Below are 16,730 nucleotides of genomic sequence, written 5' to 3' on the forward strand. Positions count from 1 at the left end.
GCTCAGTTGGTTGGAGCATTGTCCCATATACCAAAAGGTTGCGTGTTGGATTCCAGTCAGGGCACATACCTAGGTTTCCGGTTTGATCCCCAGTGGGGACCTGTACGAGAGGCAACCAATCGATGTTTCTCTCTCACATCAATGTCTCTCTCTTTCCCTTTCTCTCTAAAATCAATAAACATATCCTCAGATAAGGATTTAAAAAAACACCAATATTTCATTAAACTGAGTAAGATTAAACCTAGAAAATCCAATTGCTTCTAAAAATATATTGTACAGCCCTAGCCACTTGGGCTCTTTGGATAGCGCGATGGCCTGCAGAGTGAAGGGTCTCGGGTTCAATTCTAGTCAAGGGTATGTACCTCGGTTGCAGGTTTCAGACTCCATCCCTGGCCCTGGTTGGGTGCATGCGGGGGGACAATCTATGTGTCTCTCTCACATTGACGTTTCTCTGTCTCTCCCTCCCCCTTCCACTCTCTCTCTAAAAATTAGTGGAGAATATCCTCAGGTGGGGATTAAATAAATAAATAAATTGAACAAAGTATTTTCTTTGACTGATTTAATATTTATTACACCTTTATTATTAGCACCAATAAATATTTACATTTGCTGACCTTTTGTGCATTATGTGATACAATTTAGAACTAGATTTTTAACTTAAATATTTTATATAAAATAAAAATTAATGTATTTATTTTTATTCCTTGCATTATCTAAAATTGCTGACTACAACTGGCAGATTGAGAAAAGGCCAAGTTCAAAAACTTTTTTTATGGAAATAAGTACCATAGGACTGATACAATCAATTTCCAACGCTGGTAGATGGTTCATTCATTTGAGAAATTATTTATGGCAAAGACATGCACTTGGGTCTTACCTTTGTTTACCATTAGTCAGGATATTCTAAGGAATTAAAACTAATTTTAATATCCAAGTCAAACAATTATGCAGATAAAAGTATTTCTTTTACCTCAAATTATGTTGCCCAAATAAAGTAAATTTTTGAGAGGCATTACCATTTTTTGTCTTGTGTGATCTTTTCTACAATATCTATAGTCAAAAGCTATCTATCTTTACCCTCCTTTTCCTCCAAAATCACAAAAGTAATGTTGTGTCGTACTTAGTAAAACATCACTACTAGACAGGTATTTCAAAAATGCTTTTCATACTGACAGCTATCTGTCCTGCCTGGCTCCTGGCTATGAGGAAATTCCAACATCCCAAGAGCCCCAAGTTTAGCCCACTTCATCTTTTCGGAAATCCTTTCTTACCTATAACCTTTAGCTTCAGTAGCTCCCTGATTCAGGACTAACACTGACTTGACCCTTGGTTACCAACGGGAAGAAAGATCTAATTATTTGATCTTTCTTCGGTGTTCCTTAAACTCAGATCTATGAATCCACAAAGACATGTTCTTTAGGTCTGAAAATCCTCTTCAAGAATTTTTAAATTGTGTTTTCATTGTAATGATAATCTGGAATAGATGACCTAGATAATTCAAATAATTACCTTATAACCAAGTATAGCATTGGGATTTTAATGCCCATGTATGTGTCTAAGTTTATTATTATTTAATTGGTGCCAAGTAGGACTTCTTTAATTGTCAAGAGGCTAACAACAAAAGAACAGAGGTTGACTTAATACATAATCAATCAATTGTTGCTGAGTGAAGGCTGAATGGCAATCTGGTACACGGTGTAAATGAAGGTTTTGTGGTGACTGTGTCTTCCTTCCCCAAACAAGAACACATGCACGCCAAGTCAACAGTATCACACTTACGGTGCAAGCCTTAAGTTGGTTTTAGTAAAAATACATCATAGGGTACAATAATGTTTTTAATTTGAATATTATTGGTTTTAGAGTTATGTTTATATTTTCCTTGTGGATTTGTTTTAGTTTTATGGTTGTATACGAGCTAATAAGGATAAAGAGTTTTAACTGGATTTTATGTTTCTATATTTAAGATAAACATTATGATAAAAATAACTTAATTCAGCACAAGGGAATTTACAAGAATTTTTTCCTCTAAAAAGATATTATTTAAGGTTGAGAGACACTGATGTAATTTAATCATTTGTATATACTGTGTTCTTTGTTGAAACAAGTCTTGTCCTTTAAAAGTCCAAATTGCTTTGACTAGTAAAATTAAGTGAAATCAGCTGAAACAATCATATCATTATGGTACATGCCATAAAAAGGTCAAGATAACGTTTGGAAAATTCAAAGGAAGCACATGAGCTAAAGATTCACTTTAAGACAGCAAGACAGTCTTATTACACAGAAAAGAGCCAGAGAAAGGAAGGAATGATACACGCACACCCTCCAAAACAATTCTGGTATCATAACACTGGCTTAAAAATGCAAAGCACAAATGGACTTTATACCTTCTTGACCTTGTAGTAGTTCAGAGAACATATAAGTGACATGAATTAGAAATTAACTTTGTGTCAAACTCAATTTTAAATAGGCTATGTATAGACCAAAGAGAATGTGTTATAATCTGTTAAGATAGTTTTTCTTTCCCTTTACTTTGTATCTCAGTATAAATGGTTTTACTTATATGAAAGTATATGTTAGCTGCATTGTGTTTTACTTTTACAAAATAGTTTTCATTTACATCAAGCAGTTCTAAGTCAAAAACAGGGACTTGGCATAGAGACTCCTTTACCATTTTGCAGTGAGGTAGCTAAAGAGCAGAATAGGGGAGGTCATACAGTTGGTCCCCTTTACGTTTGAGCCTTATACCCTCAATTAACTGTTCTTTTATTTCTTATATATTTAAAACTTTTTCAAAATGTTTGTGAAATAAGGTAAGGGCATGGATAAGTAACATTATTCATTCTCAATAGGAAAAACACCACTCACCCATTGGCCAATTGTCATACACATGGTTGGCAATGTCAGAAGCAGAGTCATTCGGAGAAAACAGGAACTCTTGTCTTTCCGCTTACCAAGGTGAGGCGCAAACTGACCTGAAAGAAGACAATGATGCTTTTAACATAAACCTTGAAATTTTAAAGTTAAACGTGACAGTTTTTCATTTCAATCACATTCTTAATTATTATTTACTTAAATTCTGTAAAAAAAATTTTTAGAGAATGGGTGATATTATTTCTAATATTTAATATATATGAGGGGAAGCAGATATTTTGCCACAATACATGAAAAAAGGAAAATCAAAATTTATTATTGCTTTAAATTGAATTATTCCAACAACGTTCAGAATTGGACTTCTACAGGTTATCACTATTACTATAGAATGCATATTTCCTATTGAAAAAATAATTTTTAAAAAAATGATGCCTCTGCAGATCACATCACTAAACAGAAAAAAGAAATTTAGTTGATAATCTACTTATTATTTTTTTTAAAAAGAGAGATAAAAAATAAATACTTTTTATTCTATTCTAATTTATTCAGAAACAAATTAACCAGAAACTATAATTTTAAAGAAATTTATTATGGCTAATAAAGGAATCAATGATAGCAGTTACTTTAATCCCAAATGCATGGTCAGATTTTCTTGGGAGGAGGAGGAGTTATGTATGACAAAGAACACAGACTTACCCTCAGTGAAAACCTAAGGTGAATAATAGAATTAAAATTTTTGAGATCCACTGGATTCACATTTTCAAGTTAATATATATTTGCTTATATGCCATTCTTAACACATTTTCCAACATTTCACTTTTTAATTTTTATCTTTACTCACCATTTTCCTGTAAGTTACAAAAATACAAGCATGGTTTTCCATACTTCTGGCCCTCTGTTAAGAGAGCAAAGAAGACTTCCCTAAAAGTTGAGTCTGCTCCAGAGCAGAATCCCGGACTAGCCCAGCATCTTTATATATAAAGAACAGAGATTGCCATTGTGCCAATTTGAATTGTGCCAGGTCCCATGTTACCCAAGCTCTCATCTGCAGTTTCCAATATTTTTTCTTATAAAAAAAATACCAGAAAATCTGTAAGATGGCAAAGGCTACAATGAATAAGTTGGTGCCTGCTGCAGCATCATTAAGACAGCAGGGTACTCATCTACCATCTACCATCTACCACCACATGGCCGTGCCACTCCCAGCACCTCACCACTTTGAAAATGTGTTAAAAGTTATAAAATATCTCGTCTAGAAAAAGGCTGGCCTGGGCTTCCCAGGGCACAGAGGAATTCAGAGCCAAATTAACAGTCAGTTGTAGACCTGGAATGTAGCATCAAAGTGTGGACACTTCACCAGAAAGTCAGGCACTGCTTTGTAGAAGGGGCACCAAACAGCAAGCCCATGACGGCGGCCAGGTGGCCTGAGTGCTGCAGCCCCTGGGAAAGTGCCCTTCAAAGGGCATCGCTGCTGGACAGGTGCCTTCTGCAAGGAGGGGTGACCCTGAACCCCCCGTGAAGGCTGCCAGCAGGGTCCTGGCAGGAACCGCACTCCCCCTGCAAATAACTGAGGCGGGGCTTCAGGTCACTAAGTCCACAAAAGAACATGCAAACCCATAGAAAAATTTTGTAAGAGTTTATTTGAGCCAAAATTTTTATGACACACCCAGAGCTAGATCTCAGCAGACTGAGGAAATGCTGTGGAAAGTGCAGTTTTGCTGTTTATTTTATGCAGTAGAATCAAAGGAGAAAACATAAGGAAGTTACATGAAATCCATCCATGGCATATTAAGGAGGAGATAGAAAGCAAATGGGGAAGTCTCTAGGACAGGGGTCCTCAAACTTTTTAAACAGGGGGCCAGTTCACTGTCCCTCAGACCGTTGGAGGGCCGGACTATAGTTTAAAAAAAAAAAAACTATGAACAAATTCCTATGCACACTGCACATATCTTATTTTGAAGTAAAAAAACAAAACGGGAACAAATACAATATTTGTATTTGCATGTGGCCCGCGGGCCGTAGTTTGAGGACCCCTGCTCTAGGATCAGATAAAAAGCAAAATGGAGACACACATACTTTTACATCGGTGGGGGCAGGAGAGTTAACATTTAACATTTACAGCACACAGAGATGGTATGTGGGCAACAAGATAACAAGAGACGTCTGCAATCTTATGCTCTGGTGCCTGAGGTTATGCCTTCTCAGGGCCTGGAAAAGAAAATTACTCTGACATTTGAAAGGTATGTTATCCTAGATGCAGAAGAACAGTGTACAGGGCTCACTTAAGGCAAAGATTGACCTTTTGCTAAGGAAACTACAGGCCTGATACGTAACTATCCATGATGACCTGCCCAGTTGGAATTTATGATCAGACCATCCTATGTGGGCTTGTCATGCCTGTCGAGTAACCACCTTAACTTGTTGGGTCTGCTATGTTGCCCTCTTTTTGTTCGCATGGGGTACCTGGAGGAATAGGGCAGGGCTGTCAGACAGGGACATACAGTGACCCCTCCCTGGCCCTGCACAGCCCAGGAGGAGTGCAGCATGGCTGCTCCCCTGCCCAAGGCCCCACACTTTAATATTGACAACTCATTCCACAGCCAGAAAAAGCCCTCTGAGGGCAGATTAGGCTCATTAGCCTTCAGTTTGTGACCTCTGCTTTTTTTTTTAAAGATATTTTTATTGATTTCAGCGAAGGAGAGAGAGAGAGAGAGAAACATCAATGGTGAGCGAGAACCATTGATTGGCTGCCTCCTGCACACCTTCTGCTGGGGATCGAGCCCCCAACCTGGGCATGTTCCCTTGGCCAGAATCAAACGTGGGACCCTTCAGTCTGCAGGCCGACGCTTTATCCACTGAGCAAAACCAGCTAGGGCTGCTTTTTTTTTTTAAGTAAACTTTTTATTGAAGTGGAATGCATGAAGCCAGTAAAGCCATTAAAAAAATTTTTTTAAATAAAACAATATATGGTATTTGGGCTTTTTCTACCATTAAATGTGACTTCAAAATAAATTTCTCTTCTGGTTGAAGTTAATTTTCAAAAATGAAAATAGCCTTTTAAAAGATTATGAAAGCAACATTAACTCATTTTTGAAAAATCTGATAATAGAGACAAGTATAAAGAAGATACTGTTCTATACCTGAAATGAACACAAGCTATATGTCAATTATACATCCATTTAACAAAAAAAGAAGGTGGTAGAAATCAAAGTAATCTTTCAGTGAGAGATGCCCAAAGGTGTTAGAATGTAAAGAACCAGATAGCGAGGTCAGATCTTCTGACCCAGTAAAGTAACCCTATGTTTGGTTAAAGAATCAGAAAAAAAAAAAAGAATCAGGAAAGTTCTTAAAGTTCCTCTTGCTTGCAAATGTTAGAATTCTAAGAGGAAATGCTTAAAGGATTTCTGAATAATTTTTAGGTCTATAACCAGCAATGACTAATCTATTTTGCATGAAGTTTAATTTTTTTAAATGAGTTTTGAGACACATTTTCTTCTTTTGCGGGAAGAGCTGTTGACTTCAACTTCGTACTAGTAAAAGGAAATTAAGATATACACTACAGTGGTCATTTCTACAGTAGACTTATAGAAAATACAGTAAAAAAAATAGCCTTTGCTGGTTTGGCTCAGTGGATAGAGCGTCAACCTGCTCACTGAAGGGTCCTTAGTTTGATTCCAGTTAAGGGTACATGGCCGGTTTGCAGGCTTGATCCCCAGTGGGGGGCGTGCAGGAGGCAGCAAATCCATGATTCTCTCTCATCATTGATGTTTCTATTTCTCTCTCCCTTCCTTTCTGAAATAAATATATATATTTAAAAAAAAAAAAAGAACTATGCATAGCTCCTAACATCAGAGAAGCAGCATTTGAAATTGGATACTCATGCTGGGAAATGATAGGATTCTTTAATTATGATTATGACTGGCTATACTGTTTTGAAAAATGTCCAGAAATTCTTTAACATTCCGCTCCCCAAAGGTATAGCTGAGTGTGGACAGACTAAGTGACTCTCTTATAGCTCAAAGAATGAGGCAAAAGTGACAGGGTGTGACCAATGACACTTGGTCACAGAGTCATGGCAGCTTTTCCTTGCTTTCTCTTGTGAATCACTCACTCTGGGGGAAGCCAACTGCAATGTTGTGAGAACACCAAAGGCCCTACCCAGCTAAGCCACCCCCCAATCCACACAGACACTAAGTAGGATGATACGTTGTTTTGGTTCCAGTCGCTGAGTTTTGAGTAATTGGTTGTGTGTCAGTAAGTAACTATTACACTGGACATACCCCGTGAAAAGGCCACACAGCATCAGACACACCCACAGCAAGGCCACAGAAGAAGCACTTCAGGTCTCATGTTGTTTCAGGAAATAACCTAAATTGGAATTATTGTCTTCCTTCATTTTCTGTCTCCCTTATTCTATGTCTGAAGGGCACACACCCAGGTAGACAGAAGTCACAATTTAGAAGAGAAGACATTCATAGTCATTCATTTGTCCATTCAATAAAGACTTTCTGAAAATCTGATGTGTGTCTGACACATTTTCTTTTGAACTACAAATAAAAATAGCTATATTGAGTATGGGGTGGGGATATAGAGTATGAATCTTCTTACAACTTTCATTTTCTGCTTTATTGACCAGTGAAATGATCCGTAAGGCTGCCTTTTTGTCCCTAAGCAGATATTCTAGGCCAAGCATGTCAAACTCGCGGCCCACAACAAATATTTTTGCGGCCTAGCCAATATAACGATATATAAGAATCATTTTAATAAAAATTTCGTAACTTAATTTTTACAATATCCAGTTATACATAATTATTAATATCGAACTACAACGTTCGCTAATGACTGATTACTATAATCATGTTGCATTCAATTCCCTTACACGCCTTGTGCTCAGGCGCACCATTTCTCTCCACTAATACCAGCAGCGAATATTTTAGCAGTCAATTGCCACGCCATTAGTCTTGTACTGACTTGTTTGGTGTGCGCAACAGGAAATATTTCACTTTCAGAGAACAAGAAAATAGATTTATTTGTGTTATGCTTGTTAATTTGTGCAGTTATACAGTATCTGGTAAGTTAATGTTCAAGAAAAAATATTAATTTTTATTAAAATGTCCTATTATTTTATGTTAACGATTACTCATTTATTTCAGCCCTTTGTATTCGGCATGTCTCTATCAAAATAAACCTATATTTCTATGAAAATTGAAGCTTTTGTTTTTTTGCGACCCACATAGACTTAAACCTTGTTTATTTGGCCCGTGTTAGCCTTTGAGTTTGACATGCTTGTTCTAGGCTGCTTGAGCAGTAATTGATAGGAGGCAGTCATGCCATCTGTACCCCCTACCTGGGCAGAGGGTCCCTGTCTGTATTGCCCCCAGAGGCTCTGTCAACAGCCGCCTGGCCCCAGGGGTGAGCATCTGATGGACAAATGCATGACCTGCCTGAGGCCACCTTCAGTGGAGCTGGTCACCTTCAGTGTGACATTTGGGGTTCCAGCTCACCCAGAGCCATTATGGGGGTGCTTCCCTCATTCCTCTGCTCAGTGTGAGTGGAAGCCTGCCAGCACCACTCTGTGGACCTTGCAGTGAAGTGGGGCCTAGCTAGTAACATTTTTATAAGTGTGCTTCCAAGTAACATTTCATTTATGTGAAGCCATCTGTGGATTGGATATGGGCCAGCTGGTCCAGTCCCTTCCATCCTGTCACTATCCGTCTAATAAACACACTTTATCTGCATCACACCATGGCTACAAAGTGGAGGGATATCAGGGTTAAAAACACTGCTGTTGAGGCAGGTCATGAAAAGTGCTTCTTCAGTCCAAAATACCAACTCCTGGGCTCACCGATGGCCCCCATAATGTCACATCCTGGAACTTGAAAATCTGACCTTATAGGGCAAAAGGGACTGTGGAAGTGACTAAGTTGTAGATCTTGAGATGGAGAGATAATCCTGTAACCACCAGTGCCGCCGTAAGAGGGGACAAAGGGACATTTGACAGTAGCACAGATGAGGAAAGTGGGTGTTGAGGAGTGCTGCAGCCAGGAGCCAGGGAATGCCACGACCTCCAGAAATGGAATAGGAACAGGTCTTCCCCTTGGGCCTCTGGTAGGAACTAGCCTTGCCAACAGCTAGGTGTTATCCCAGTAACACTGACCTCAGATCTCTGCCCCCAGAACTGTCTGAGGATAAATCTGTGTTGTTTTAAGGCACTGAGTTTGTGGTGAGTTGTATAGCAGCCTCAGGAAACTAATACACTCCCTTGGCCAGTATCCCTTACTCAGTCATGTCCCCCAGGCATGTAGGTGTGGTGCAGTCCCGGTTCCACCTAGCCCCCCAGCAGATCTTGTGACAGCTGGTCCAAAACTGGCAGAAATGCAAGTGCCATCTGACTGCTTACTTCTGCCTTTCACACCTCTTGATGGAGAACCTCAACTGACCCCTCCTGTTCCTTAGCTTGGTGTCCCCTCCTACCTCATCTCTCAGATCTCATCTCAACTACTTTAAAAAAAACTGTATAGAATTAAATGTAGAGATGGTAAAGTCAATGAGAGTGAAGACTTAGTCCTTTTGTGTTGTTTAGGTTTTATATCCATTGAGAATCTTTATGTGTATGGATACACACACACACACACACACACACACACACACACACACATATATATATATATATATATATATATATATATATATATATATATATATATATATTTCCCCTTAAGTCAATGTTGTGGGCATATAAGCAACATATGATAAGTCTATTTTAAGGTGCAGGTTATTGAATTTTGAAAAATGTCTATACTTGTGTAGCCACCAGTACAGTTTCCTTATCTGTTTTGCAGTCACTCCTTCATTAACCTGACTCCAGGCAATCCCTGTCCTGTCTTCTGACAGTGTCAACTGCTGGGAGATTGTATGTTTGTCATCTTTAAGGGGATCTGGCATATTAACACATCTGGCAATAGGTTTTTCATTTAAAATATTTTCATGTAAAATGTGTAATTAGTTTTAGAGTTGTAGTTAAAATGTTTAAGAGCATATGACTAAGTTTATAATGATATTGGAATATATACAAGAATTTGAAAGCTCCTATATTTATTTATAACTTTGATTTATTAAAGTTTTTAAAGAGTTGTTACAAATATCAGAAGAAAATGTTTAAAATAAAAATATTTTATTTAGTAATACTAAAGAATTAAATAAAGTATTGACAGGGAGAAAAGCCTAAACTGAGAAGAGACCTAATCTCATCAGGTTAATTTTTTTAAAAGACTGTTTGAATTGCATCCACAGTTCATATTCTAGGTGTTCTTGTATGAGAACTCTATGATGTAGCCACTTAAAGATCAAAGAAAGCCAGGGAATATCAGAATATTCCGACTTGCTATTTTTACCTCTTTTTTAATTTAAGATATCCTTTTGTCAATTTCAGGGGGGGGGAATAACTCAGCAAATAAAGTTAAAAAAAGAGAAAGTGATTTTATAAGAGATGATTTCTAATTTAAAAAGTGGATTTGGGTCTGTGACTGTAGTGATGTGTTACCTTTCTTAACTTTTACAAGTGTGCAGTGCCAACTGGGTGCCTGGGCTTCTAAGCGCAGGGGCGGAAGAACAGAATTGCCTTGTATGTGACAAATTAAAAATATGTGTAAATATCAGAGGTATAGCATTTGGGTTTAATAATAAACATAGGGATAAAAATAATCTTTTACATTAAGAGGAAAATCGTTTCAGTGAAATTTCCAAATAATTAACAGGTTAGAAAAAATAATATCTGGAATCTGGCCCAAAGGAAGAGGCGATTTCTGTTTCTATTGACATTTGGATGTTTACAATGGCGGGTTGAATACAGAGCGACCTTTCTCACTTCTCAGTGGGAGGGAGAAGGAGCCCCACTTCAGGGCCATGGACCCCTCAAAGAGCAACACTGTGTAAGATGAGCTTTCATTTTCCACAAGAATTGAAATCAGAACATTCACCTGCAGAAATCCCATAGGCACTATTGCAGAATTTAATTTCTGTATAAATGACAGGTTTTTCAAGGAGGTGAATCTAATTTTACATCCTACCCAGGCTTTGAGTGGGCCAAGTAGACTGTGGTCAACTAAGTGTGGCCTCTTCATGACATATAGGAATAAAATCCCATTTTAAAATGCAAAAACTAAACACAATTATAGTGCCACTCACACCTCCAACCCCACTCAGTATCAAATTGGGGTCCAAAAAGTTTATCATCATTATTAACAGTCTCCAGGGTGGAACCTAAGAATCTGGACAAATTTCACACTCATTCAACGAGCTGCACTTTCCCTGTCTGATAACTGCTATTGCATTTTCTAAACAGCCACAGCTTCACTGACACAGTGCGGTTCACACTAGGACTTTCTAGTGGCCCTTCTCAGCTGGGAGAACTCAGCTTCGCTGCCTGAAACCCGAGGATCACCCGTGTGCGATGGCGACCTTCTCTCCCAGGTACCCAAAGTGGCAGTACTTACGCACCAGCCCTGGGAGAACTGAGAAAACAGTCAATTAAATATTCTCCGAGGGGCTTACCTCCCTCTCCTTGTCCATCTGTCTGAGAAAGACTGCAGGACATGTGTCAGAAGTGAGTTTAGCTCAAGCTCAGGAGATGGTCAGCCCATACCACAGCCAGCTGAACACACTAATGAACTAGCTGCTCACATTAATCATAGTCTTTTCATCACACAAGAATCGTCAGAAAATTAAAGGGATTCATAAAAACAAATGGATAATTGACAGTGGACGGTGTTCTGCTGAATAAGAACTACAATCGGTGGCTGTTGGAGGTGAAAAGTGTGATGAGGACCACACTCAGCACCACCACTGCTCATCGGCTCAGACACTGGCTGAGACAGAACAGCGTGTGTGCAGGACAGGAAATTCTGTCATGTTTTATCCACACTCACCCACACAAATAGCCTTCCCTGTCACAGCAGCGTCCGTGTGGATGACAAATCAGGCACACGCACAAAATGACACATGCACTTACACAGGGAGTGAACCCACACACTTTTATTTACACTTTAGAAAGTTACTGGGCTGTCCACAAAGAATGGTTAGGAAACATGAAGTTCATTTTCACTGTTAAAAAGGTGTAGTTTATTCATTCACCTGTAAAAATAATTTTCCTGGCAGCAGCAGTTAACATTTAACCTCCCATTTTAGAACTTCAAGTATTTCAAAGGCACTTAAGTTTTTCCCTGCTTTTATTTCATTTTGTACCTTCTCATAGTAATTAACTGACTCACAAAGACAAAGTATTTCTTTTAAAATGTGGGCTTCACATGGAATTTCAGAATCTCAAATGACACTACATAGGCTTGCTCTAAGTCTCCTTTTAGTGCAGTTTGGCAAATATCCCAAATGAACTTCAACTCTGAGTTAAAAGTATGAAACAGAGATAGGGCGAAGTGCAGCTGTGAGCTTCTGGGCTGCCCAGAGGCTCCGGAGAGCTCAGGACAGAAAACCCAATGGCCCCAAACTGAAGTGACCGCGGACACCTGCCTCTTTATCATCGCAGAACAGTCCGCCACAGAGACAGAAACACCTGAGGTCTCCTGGCTCAGGGCTCTTGGGTACCATGAGTATCTTTAAAGGGCATCAGCCCCTGCACACCACTTTGCCTCCATCCCCCATAGAAAGCATTGTCGTCCTCCCCACTCCACCTCCAGCGTTAAGGACAGCAAGCACGGACACAGAAACCTGACCTCTCAGGTGGTCTTCTCCCCCCACTCCAGTGCTCTCTGTCACGCTAGGCTCTCTAGCTGCTCAATTGAAGTGCACTTTGGTTTTGATGCTAGAAAAGTGGTCATTATAAAGCTCTCTGGGGAGACCACCACTAGATGGCCAAGTCATTGGGTCTGGCCTGACTGTTGCTGGCCTTACTGGCCTTGCTTGACCGTCTGGGGTCTGTGGGCAGCAAAGGGGGCATGTGCATCTCCACAGCGGGGTCACTGCCTGCTGCTGCTCATCAGGAGTCACTTCCAGTCTGCTCTCTCCCAGGAGGCTGCTGTCCCCATTCTCCAACGCTGCCTCCTCTGCCCTCTTGAGGGGCTTGCAGGGGGCTGCCTGGAGGGGCAAAGGAGGAAGATGTGGACACAGGTGGGGAGAACTTCCTCACAGAATCTGCTGCCCAGGCTCCTGGTTGGCCCAATTCTGCTCTGTCATTATCAGGTGGTGGTTACTATTGTAGAATTTGTCAGGGTGGCCCTTCCCCTGTGTTTGGGAAAGAGCTGCCATGTTGAAGTCTGTTGCTGGTGGAGGGGCCCTGGAATAATGATGATTGTTGCCCATCCCAGGGAAGAGACAGAGAGCGTGTAGTAGAAGGGCACCCCAAGTACCAGTGTCTGTGGCCTAGTGGGAGGGGAGTGGGATCACATCCCCAGATATTGCTGCCCCCACCCTGGATTCAACGGTGTCTGGGCCATAGTGGTTGGTCATGCCCTGTTTAAACTTCTTCCAGCCCAGGTGGTATATCTCTAGCACGTTGAGTAAGAGGGACAGGCAGGCCACGACCAGCATGAAGATGATGAAGACGGTCTTCTCTGTGGGCCTGGAGATGAAGCAGTCCACCATGTTGGGGCAGGGCCACCGATTACAGTGGTAGAGTGGCTTCAGTTGAAAGCCATAAAGATAGTACTGTCCGACAATGAATCCCACTTCAAATAGCATCTTAAAGATGATGTTGAATATGTAGGTCCGGAGCAGGGCCCCTGCAATGAGGACCTTTCCCTGGTCGTCCCGCACTAGAGGCCGATTCTTCTGGCCATGGTCGCTCTCTCCCTTTGCCTGCTCTTCCTCCCTGCCTTTCTTCTTCTCTTCCATGCGCACCATGTGCAGCACATGCCCCAGGTAGATGAGGGTGGGCGTGGACACGAAGATGATCTGCAGCACCCAGAAGCGGGTGTGGGAGATGGGGAAGGCTTTGTCGTAGCACACGTTCTCACAGCCCGGCTGCTGGGTGTTGCAGGTGAAGCCTGACTGCTCATCTCCCCACACCGACTCCACCCCAGCTCCCAGCAACAAGATTCGGAAGATGAACAGGACTGTCAGCCAGACCTTGCCAATGACCGTGGAGTGCCCCTGTGCAGTATCCAAGAGTCTCCCCAGAAGGCTCCAGTCTCCCATTGCTCCAGACTGCCAGCCTGTAATGGAACATGTTTGTTAATAATCAGGTAGGACAGGTGAGCTCAAGTCCAACCATCTGTCCTTGTACATCAAAGTTGGAATATAGTGTAATTGGGTGGCTGCCCTCCTGCTTCCCAATGTGGCCTGTCCTGCAGAGCTCTTCACACAATGTGTATGTGCACCTCTGTATAGTGTACTCGTGTGTGTACATCTGTATGTGTGTGCATTGTGTACCTGTCTATGTGTGTCATGACACGTGGGTTAAACCAAGGTCTACAGCACCAATATAGTATTGTAGTCACCCTACAAAAGCATGGATTAAATGAGAGAAACACAGGTTACTTAACTCACTTCAGAGATAAGGAAGTAAGACCAAGAAAGACAAATGACTTTCCTAAGGGACACGGACCTCTCCCAGCCTCCTAACTCCAGCCTGGCCTCTTCCGGGCTCTGTCTCTGGGGCTTCCTGTGCAGCCGCCCAGTTCCTCATCTCACCTGTCCTGCTCACCTGAGGTTAGAGCAATGTTCTCCCTGATTGTGCCCTGCTCATTCCACCTTCATAACTTCTGCCGTATTAATCTGTTACCTCCTCCACTTTTTACTTTCTTTTTGAATCTTTCTCTTTGCAAATGTTACATAGATGGTTCACTCTCCTGTGTCTCTAACTGTAAGGTGGGGTCCATGGTCATGTGCAGTGAACTGCCTCTCGCGCAGAGGGAAGTAAGACCCCTGGGCCCACTTTGTGAAGGTGACAGTGCTCCTCGGACACAGGGGACCAAGCCTACAAGGTGTCCTCCATGTGGCCTCTGCTCAAACAGGTCAGATGCTCCAAACTGGAACCAAAGACAGCACCGCTGTTCTCATGACCAGTCTGTGCAGTAAGGAACATGGGCTAGGCCGTGAGTATACATACAAGAATAAAGAAAACTCTATCATGTCGAATCTTAAAATGCTTAACAATGCTAATTTTTAGGAATTGGTTTAAAGGCAAATAAACAAACAAAACTTTACTCCCTGTGATCTAAAAAAGATAGGCAGATGTTAATCCTCTTTTCAAGTAAACTTCCAACGCTTTGTTTTGGTCATTTGAGCTCCATAGAGAAATCTTCATCTTCACGTATCCTACCAGCCTCCTTGCCCCATATTATAACTGCCATCTGCTCTACTCTGCATGTTTTTAGACATTAACGAGTTTTCATTGAGAAACTTAATTATTGAACATGAAACAACCTACTCTCTAATGAGGGATGTCAGATGTCAGGGAATTATTCTAGGTGACAGCCTGCTTCTCCTCCAAGCTATCAGTTCTGACTCCTACACAGACCCCACAGCCATCCCGCTGAGCTTGGAGGGATGCCATCAGCCCCAGACTGTCACAAGACCCCTAACTCTGCCTTCGGCCTTAGCCCCTCCCTCCACCCTGTTGGACATCTGCTTCTGGGACATAGGACAAGAGCCATGGCCAGTGTGCACCCCCCAGGAGGACCTGGTCCAGCGCTGACTCTGGGCACCAAACTTCCTGTGGGCCCTGAAACACGACCTTTATGCATTAGCACATGCTGTGTCTTCAACTTAAACACAGTCTCTATCTTGAGATCTATTTGTGGAGATGGGAATATTCAGGAGAATAGGGAGCTCTATAAGGGCAGAGGGATTTCAGAGAAGAAGTGTACTAATATTAAAAGGTATAGCTGGGGAGGAGTGGAATTGGAACTGGGCTTAGGAGATGTGTCTTTGGATAGAAGGGAGAGTGAAGGGAGTACCTTTTAAGGACAGAGCGAGGTTCCTGTGTGGTGGGAATACATGTGATCACGTGACTGACACAGGGCGTTGGATTAGAAAGCAGTGAATTTAATGGCTGCTTGTGCACATGGAGCTAGGCTGGGGCCATGTTTGCACACAGTAGGCATTCAGTAAGCACTGGTGGTGAACATGAACCGAAGTACTAGAGAGCCATTAACCCATTTAGAGAGGGGAGAGAGATGCTGAAGTGTTGTTCAAGAAAGAAGGTGCCTTCTACAGCCCGCTGGGATTTAGGAAGGGTGTGGTGACCTTGGAGTGAGCGTTGAAGGCCAAGCTGGATGACAGGAGGGGTGAATGGAAAAAGAGGAAGGACAGAGAAGAGATACTTTCTAAAGACAAAAAGAAAGCAGCATGTAGTTTCTGAGCAGAGCCAGAGATGAGAGAGGTATGAGTGAAAGACAAGTCTTACATACCTGAGCCTGGTGAGCGGGAAAGTTATGGGGGGATTCAAAGAGAAGGACATTGGGGAGGAGTGCTAACTGAGATTGGAAGGGGAGATGAGAACTTTGGTTTGGTGACTGTGTGGATTAAAAGCAGTGGTGGGAGATTTGAGTGAAAGTGTCCAGCAGGAAGCTGGAGACCTGGGGTTAGAAGCAGCTGGGAAGAGGGTCTACAGGGTAGCACCTCCTCTTCTGGGTGAGGGCCACAGTGCTAAGAACAGAGTTTAGAGACAGATGTCATGGACAATGCAGCACAAGAGATGAAGAGGATACAGAACCGACTCATTGCCCTTGGTGCGTGTAAAGGTGGCCAATGTGTGGTGGGTGCTTCATGAAGGGCACGCGATCTGACAAGGTGGGTGAGGACCTAAGACAGAGCAGAGCTGGAGACCAGAGACCCTCCCTGGAGAGGATGGCAGGAAGGGACCACCCTCAGTGTTGTCTGATGGGTTCTGCCGGAGAGTCCAT

General features: G+C 41.8%; 1 pseudogene; it reads right to left on the reverse strand.

The window, feature by feature from the left end:
• Positions 1 to 12,730: 12,730 nt before the first annotated feature.
• On the reverse strand, positions 12,731 to 14,019 carry LOC102421842 (annotated as a pseudogene).
• Between the last annotated feature and the right edge of the window lie 2,711 nt (positions 14,020 to 16,730).

Source organism: Myotis lucifugus, unplaced genomic scaffold (genome assembly GCF_000147115.1).
Source record: "Myotis lucifugus unplaced genomic scaffold, Myoluc2.0 scaffold_19, whole genome shotgun sequence".
NCBI lineage: Eukaryota > Metazoa > Chordata > Mammalia > Chiroptera > Vespertilionidae > Myotis > Myotis lucifugus.